Genomic DNA, 8,652 nt, shown 5'->3' with positions numbered 1-8,652 from the left:
GAGCTTAATAAATCTACCCCTGAATCACTTCACCGAGCTTAATAAATCTACCCCTGAATCACTTCACCGAGCTTAATAAATCTACCTCTGAGAGACATGAAACCACGTGAGGAACAGACACAGGGACATCATGCCAACAACCTCCAGCGTTCACTCTGCAGCGCAGAGTGCACCAGCGGGCTGGTAAGTGATGTGCACGGACAGTGGGGTTACCATGATTACTGCGATTCCTGACACTGGCTACACACACAAAGATTTATCTGTCCAATCTGTCTGATGGGAACAAAAACCTTGTAATGTATTAGAGAAATGACAATCGGTCATTTTTTCACAAATGCTGGAAAATAAATAAAAACAATCGGATTAGTTTGATAAATCAAAAGGCTTTAACCTATTTTTCTAAATTACTATTAATTGTTTTTTCAACATTTGATAGCAAATTGTTGATTGTCATATGCTCCCATACATTACCAGATTTTTGTTCTTACCAGATAGATTGTAATGATAAATCTTAAGGTGGCTCCTACCATTCAGATTTGACAGATAAATCTGTAGATCTGTACCCAGCTTTGATCTCTTTTGAAAGTTTGATTGATCTCCCCCATGGTCTTTATTCTTCAAGTTAACTCTGCTATTAAAAAGGCATGCACATGTGATTTTGGGATGCGGTCATTTAGTCTACAGCATTATGGTCGACAGTCATTAGGTCGACACCATTAGGTCGACATGAGAAAATGTCGACATGGATCTATGTCGACATGGGGAAACGGTTGACATGGGTCTAGGTCGAAAGGTCAATAGTTTGACAGGTCATTAGTTTGACATTGTCTAGGTCGACAGTCAAAAGGTCGACATGGAGTTTTTCACTGTTTTTTGAGCCAACATGTGCTGACAGGCGGTATTTCATGACCTACCATCCACTAGGGCGTGGTGGGAGAATAAAATAGTGTGCCGAGCATAGCGAGGCACCATGCCCAACGCATTGCTAGCGCAGTGAAGGGATGCAGTGCACTATAAACTGTGTCCATGTCGACTGTGTTGACATTCAGGTAAAAAAAGTTAAAAACCGGATGTCGTCCTTTTGACTGTTGACATAGTAAATGTCGAACTAATGACCTGTCGAATGAACGACCTGTCGAACTAATGACCTTTCGACCTACAACCATGTCGACCTTTTCCCATGTCAACCTAGACCCATGTCGGCCTAATAGTGTTGACCTAATGACTGTCGGCCATAATGCTGTAGACCAAATGATTCCAACCCGTGCTTTTGAACCAGTGGATTCAAAGAAATTACATTGTATTCATAATAAAATAAAATAAGTTCATATCTAATAAATAACTACTGTATACAGTATAGTAGGAAAAGATTATATAAGAGAAAGCAAAATAATTGATAAATAATGCATTTATATATCACTTCTGTGCCAAAGCAGGAGACAGCCAGCGGCTTTGGATCTGTGGCAGTGCTGGTGTTACCCTGGAAGGTGATGACTGCTTGTATGTCGGTGAGCAGACGGGCTTGAAGGTCCTGAATGTGGGCAGGCTTCCCACAGCCCTCTTTTCTCCTTACACTGACACTCTAGGTTGTATTTATTTTCTAGGTTGAGACCAGACTGTCTGCTGTAGTGGTCTGCTTTAGTGGTCGACTTTGATTGATTGATTGATATCATATGTTCCTAAGTTGGAGTCTGTGAGTGTCACAAGTAAACTCTGGCCATTAGGATCTTCTATAGTTGGACATATTTGCTCCTCAAATATACATAGGACAGCATGTACCAAAGAGAAATCTTATGCATGCACATACAGTATTTTCAGTCAGATGCATCTCAAGATGTGTCCAGGGCAAACCCAGTAACATTTGCTCTAGGCATATGTCAGCCATGCAAATGTGTAAATTAATGCTCCAACATATGGTGTGTACACATGGTCGACATGCCGTGCGATGCGAGTCCCGATGCGATCTGATTGCATCGAGACTCTCATGGCACGGCATTAAGGAGAGAGGAGGATATTACCAATACCTGTCACCAGGTGCCGGGCAGGGGCACAGATGGCAGGGTGCCGCGACACAGCAACAGCTTCCCCCTGCCGCATACATCAAAGGCCACACCAACACAGACTTCCGCAGTGACCCGGAAGTCTATACGGCGGACTTCCGGGTCACTGTGCATCAGCCCCGCAGCTCCAGGTGAAGCCCCTCTGGCCGCAAGAGCTGTGCGAGTATAAAGGCACAAAGACTATATAGTGCAGATCTGCACTATATAGTCTTGGCTGCCCTCACTATGTCGCTGCCGATTTGCGCTCACTCAGGATCAGCAGCGCATCGGGCTTGCAAGCTCTGAAAAGTACACAATCGGTATGCGATATGGCTTCCGATGTGCACTATATCGGCAACATTGGAAGCCATATCGCCCCCCTGTGTACACACCAATAGTGTAGATATTTTGGTACTTATGTAGTATCTGGGCGCCCGATTTAGAAATCGGGTCGGATCGGGCACATCGCATCGCATCGCATGCGACCAAATCGGATGCGATGCGATGTGATGGACCCGATTTTCCCATAGGATTCAATGTTAAAATGGTCTGAGTCCATTTTAACATAGAATTCAATGGGAAAAAGGGGTCCTTTTCATACCCCTACTATCCAAGTGGGCATGGAGTTTGATATAAACCTGTGGCGAGCGTAGCAAGCCACCGAGCCCGAAGCGTGGCGAGCGAACGGTATTCTGTGTCCGCTCGCCGTGCTTCGGGCTCGGTGGCTCGCTACGCTCGCCACAGGTTTATATCCAACTCCATGCCCACTTGGATAGTAGGGGTATGAAAAGGACCCCTTTTTCCCATTGAATTCCATGTTAAAATGGACTCAGTCCATTTTAACATTGAATCCTATGGAAAAATCGGGTCATCGCATCGCATCGCATGCGATATGGTCGTATGCGATGTGATGCGATGCGATATCGCATCGCATCTGATTGTATGCCTTAACTTAAGGCATACAATCAAAAAATCGGGCGCCCAGATACTACATAAGTACCGATATTTTTCTTTGACAGTACTAGATTGTACATTTACATTATTCTATTTATACATGCAATAATGTTGTAAAGAAGTGTCATGTACACAATATATCAAAGTGTCATGACGGTGTTATTAATAAATGTGAAAGATCTTTTTTATATAAAATATAATTCATATATATATATATATATATATATATAAATAAACAGCAATCAGATGCGACACTTGGAGACTTGGTGCATAAAAGTTGGGGGTCAACAATAATGAGACCAGAAAATCTCCATCCTCAGACACAGGTTCCGGCATCACCCCCCTCCCCTCCTTGAAATGGCGGTAACATGCCTCCATTACGAGAAGAAAAGGCCAATGCCCTCTACTTGCCGTCAGACTGTCAATCACTGACAGAATTTGCAGGCTTTTACTGTACATGCGCCTTACTGGTTCTGCACATGCACAGTATACTGAATATAGGTACTTTGCCATTACCTAAATCAGGCACGTAGCGCTTAAACTTCTGTGTTGGGCACACTTTTAAGGAACCTAGGGTTAAATATGTGAACAAGCAACTTGCAGTAATGTCCCAGTATTTATATCTTGTGAGAGGTAGATCACTAGTACATACATCACCAAGTGCTGACCACAGGAGAGCATCCTGTCAGGCTAGCCCTACAGTGTCTGGTTACTTAATTTCTCCAGTGTAATCACATTTGAAATTCCCAAGCTGATGCCCATCAGTGCACAGAGTTTGAAATCTCATTAAATAAAGGACATGTTCTGGAGTGTTGATACATTGCCCAGCATGATCATTTAACAACTAGGGAAATCTATTTCAGTCTATAGGTGACATTTTATTTTAAATTTAACAGTTAGTATCTTTTTAAAATGTTGTTTTATATAGCTGAATTTCTATGTGTAGACATATACAGGTATATTATTACTGCCCAGCTGAGTTTATAGTACAGTTTTTGGTGACTCAGACAAGACTTGTTCGTAATCAGGAGATGACTACACTAGAATAGGAACTTGGGTCTCCAGCAAGTATCCTTGATTTATAGTCCCTGACCTTGAAAGCTGTAAATAAGGATGTTCTATTACAGTTCATTTCATTCTGAACCAACAGAGTGAAGCTGTCACCTGGGAAAAACAAATGAGCCACATTGGTTCATGTCTCACCATTTCATGTCTCGTGGTGATGAACTAGTGACAAAGTTCCCACTTTTTGCTTTTAACTGACACTGAGCAAATACTGTAGTTATATTTCTGTCTTATAATTACTTCTATATAATTTTTTGGCTAGACTGACCTTACAAAGAGTGTTTATCCTAAAGATGACAACGGACAGGTGTATAAGAACCGTGCATGCAATAAAAGAGCTATTTCTAAAATAAAGATTGTTTAGGAGTGTTTAGAATCATATATATATATATATATATATATATATATATATATATATATATATATATATATATATATATATATATATATATATATGAACAAAGGTGCGGCACTCAGGACTCTCAGTATCAGAAACGACAGTACAGTGTCATATTTTCAACGTTTCAGTGCTCCTTTATTGGCACTATCGTCAGGATATATATATATGCATGCAGCCTGAGAAGGATCCTGTGCTAGATACACTCTCTAAGAGGTTCTGCTTGTGAGAGACAAAGCTATTTTAGTCCCCTTCCAGACTTGCTTATGTTTATCTGCAGCTTTATATACAAATTGATTGGTCACAAATGAAGGATGTCTAAAAGGCACTTCTGCCTGTTTTAATCAGAAGTTGGTATACCTGTAGCGGATTGAAATAACCTGATCCCACTCTTTAACAATGTTAAGAACATTACCCCTGAGGAAGTCGTTATGAAGAAACGCGTTGGGTGTTTGTTTACCTTCTGCTGTACTCCAATTATGACAAACGAATAAAAAACATTTTAATGTATTTTTTACTTTTTTTATTAAATTTGTCAAATAACATACAGCCTGTAATTATTGCAGTCACTTGAACTCGATGGGGGTGGTTTGAAATATTAGTGCACTCTATCTCTCGTTCTATCCATTCCATTTTTTCCCCATTAACAAAGGGGATTTATAGAGTTGCTGCTCCTACACTTATTAGCGCATTGAAAGGGTTTTTCTGTCTATATATATATATATATATATATATATATATATATATATATATATAGAAGACTTGCGGTGGGGCACTGGTGGCTATTTTACAATAAGCAAAAGATTGCCAGCTGATTTGAAGCAGCAACGTTTCAATTTATTAGTCAAATTGTCGTCAGGTTACAAAGAATAAATTATAGAACATACCTTTATAGCACATTGAAACCAGGGAAGTGAGGCTGAGACGCCGGGAGATGGGAGAACCGCCCACGGGACGCAGCATGATGACATCACACGTTCAGCTAGTGAGCAGCGTGCAGGGAGACTGGTTGCCATAGAGATGGCATACAAACTTGCTACAGCGCTGGGGGGGCAAAAAAATTCACAAAAACAAAAGAAAAGTAGTGTTTTCTCTCTCTCTCTCTCTCTCTCTCTCTATATATATATATATATATATATATAGAAGCATATAGCCGGCACTATTCAAAATATGCTGTAGCTTGGACCCGGTGCCCACCAATCCCCCGGTAGCTAGGACAAGGGAACTTGATACAATACCGAATGCAGGTGTCACTCAGGCCAAATGATAAACTCACAGACAGCGTTTGTTATATCAACGTTTCATTTTCAAAACGAAAATTTCATCAGGATACAAAACAAAAGTGAATGAGGTGCTCACCTTATACCCCCAGGTACAGTACCTCCTGACGTCATCCCTGTGCGTCCCGGGGCCGCCTGACCATCGGCGTCGCCGATCCGCAAGAGATGTTAGAGATTCTAACATCGAGAAAATCGATGTTGGTTTGGTTCATCTGATATGTAAATTTCACAGGACTCATGCAAGTCCACAATACCAGCGACAGTTCTGTGAAATTTACATATCAGATGAACCAAACCAACATCGATTTTCTCGATGTTAGAATCTCTGTAGAATCTCTGTAGAAGCGGGCAAAATTGATACCACAGTGTTCATGAAGGACACTGACCGCAATACCTTCTTGCACAACCGCAGTTTTCACCCGACTAAATTCAAACTGAGTTTGCCATATTCGCAGATGTTGCGGATTTTACGTATTAACAGCAACATTGATACAGCCTCTACCGAGATTGATGATCTTATCTCAAGATTTGTTGAGAGGGGATATTTTTTACGAGATTTGCTAAATACTAAAGCCAAGGCACTTCTAGTCCCCCGTGAGCAGTTGTTATCTAGCAACACTAATAAGAAAAAGAACAAGATTTCATCAAAAATTCCATGGGTATGCCAGCACAATATACACTCTGAAAAAATTAACAAAATCGCCAAAGCCAACTGGCGTATAGTGCAGTCAGATCCAGCACTAGGGTTAGAAAACACCAACCTGTTACCTTGCTTCTCTAGACCAAAAAATCTAAGAGACATTCTAGTAAAATCAGATATAGCACGTAAAGGGATTCCCCCATCAAAAAAAATTTTGCAGCAGAAAAGATGGGGTTGTTTTAAATGTGCATGTACAACTTGTAAATTTTTGATCACAGGTGACAAGTTCCATCATCCACATGATGGTAATGTATACCAGATCCGACATCATCTGACGTGTGAAAGCAGCTTCATTATTTACCAAATTCTGTGCCCCTGTGGTCTTGCCTACATAGGCAAGACCACCAGAAAATTTAAAGAGCGGATGGCAGGCCACCGCTCGGCCATTAAGGCCGCTCTTTTGTCTGGTACCAGTGAACAGCCGGTTGCCCGACACTTTGTTGAGGCTAGGCACAGTTTACCAAGCTTACGTTATCGCATGATCGATCACATCAAACCATCCATTCGAGGGGGTGATAGGGGTACAGCTTTATTGCGCTGTGAGGCTAGGTGGATTCACCGCCTCAACACAATCCATCCAAAAGGCCTAAATGAGATGGTACCTCTATCATGTTTTTTCTAGCTATTATTCTAGCCATCTTTCTATATTTTTTCTGGTTATATATTTTTTTCAGTCATCTTTATAAATATAGCTATATTGTATTACTCTTTGGCCCCATCTCTGAGCTCGAATAATATTTTAATATATGCCTCATGGCTATTTCCAGCACTTGTTAGCATATTTATCTGCTTAGTCCTTGCATTAATATAGATAATTCATAGGCAATTGGCCCTCTTACATTGGGACTTCATAGATGTATTGTCTGTTCTTTCTTATTAATTGCGCCGTTCTGGCTAGTAGTCTAAAATTATGACATCAGTGACACGGATATATTCCTTGTCATACGATACATATACCCGTATATACTCGAGTATAAGTCGACCCGAATATAAGCCGAGGCACCTAATTTTACCACAAAAAACTGGGAAAACTTATTGACCCGAGTATAAGCCTAGGGTGGGAAATGCAGCAGCTACTGGTATATTTCCCTGTATAAAAATAGCAGGACACCACAGGCGGCTCCCCCTGCCTAATAGCAGGACACCACAGGCGGCTCCCCCTGCCTAATAGCAGGACACCACAGGCTGCTCCCCCTGCCTAATAGCAGGACACCACAGGCTGCTCCCCCTGCCTAATAGCAGGACACCACAGGGGGCTCCCCCTGCCTCATAGCAGGACACCACAGGGGGCTCCCCCTGCCTAATAACAGGACACCACAGGCGGCTCCCCCTGCCTAATAGCAGGACACCACAGGCTGCTCCCCCTGCCTAATAGCAGGACACCACAGGCTGCTCCCCCTGCCTAATAGCAGGACACCACAGGGGGCTCCCCCTGCCTCATAGCAGGACACCACAGGGGGCTCCCCCTGCCTAATAGCAGGACATCACAGGCTGCTACTCCTGCATACAAACAGGACACCACAGACCACAGCCCCTGTACAGACGCTATTTCCTGATCTCAACGCCAGACACAGAGGCTGCAGCACTAGCGGGAAGTAGGAGGAAAGCGCATGCAAGGGACACCACACACGGAGGGGGGAGGGAGCAGTCACCGCTTACCTCCTCCATCATCCGACTCCAGGGTGTTTAGGGTGCGCCGCTGACAGGCTCCACGGGGGGGGGGGGGGGGGTACGCGGCCGCCGCCACTGCCCTGCCGTCCACTTCGCTGCCCGGCTCCACTTTGAAAAAAGGCGCGGCTACGGCAACATGGCCGCCGGCCTCCTGCACTGAGGACATGTATAGTGCAGGAGGCCGGCGGCCATGTTGCCGTAGCCGCGCCTATGTTTAAAGTGCAGCCGGGCAGCGAAGTGGATGGCTGGACGCAGGAAAGAAGCCACTGACTCGAGTATAAGCCGAGTGGGGGCTTTTTCAGCTAAAAAGAAGGCTGAAAAACTCGGCTTATACTCGAGTATATACGGTATGTATATTTTATAAATATCTAAAAACTGCCATGGACGGTGATGTATTTTATGTAATTTGTATGTTATTTTGTCACACTTGCACGTTGGTTCATTTTGTTTATAATTGTCTCCAAGGTAACAGTCCTATCCCGCCCCACACCATGGCTCCGGGTTCGGTCAGGTGACCACGGCTTCAGCGCGATGACGTCATGACGT

This window comes from Crinia signifera, chromosome 6 (assembly GCF_055691185.1).
Source record: "Crinia signifera chromosome 6, ASM5569118v1, whole genome shotgun sequence".
Taxonomy (NCBI): domain Eukaryota; kingdom Metazoa; phylum Chordata; class Amphibia; order Anura; family Myobatrachidae; genus Crinia; species Crinia signifera.
Note: the sequence above shows the minus strand (reverse complement) of the source record.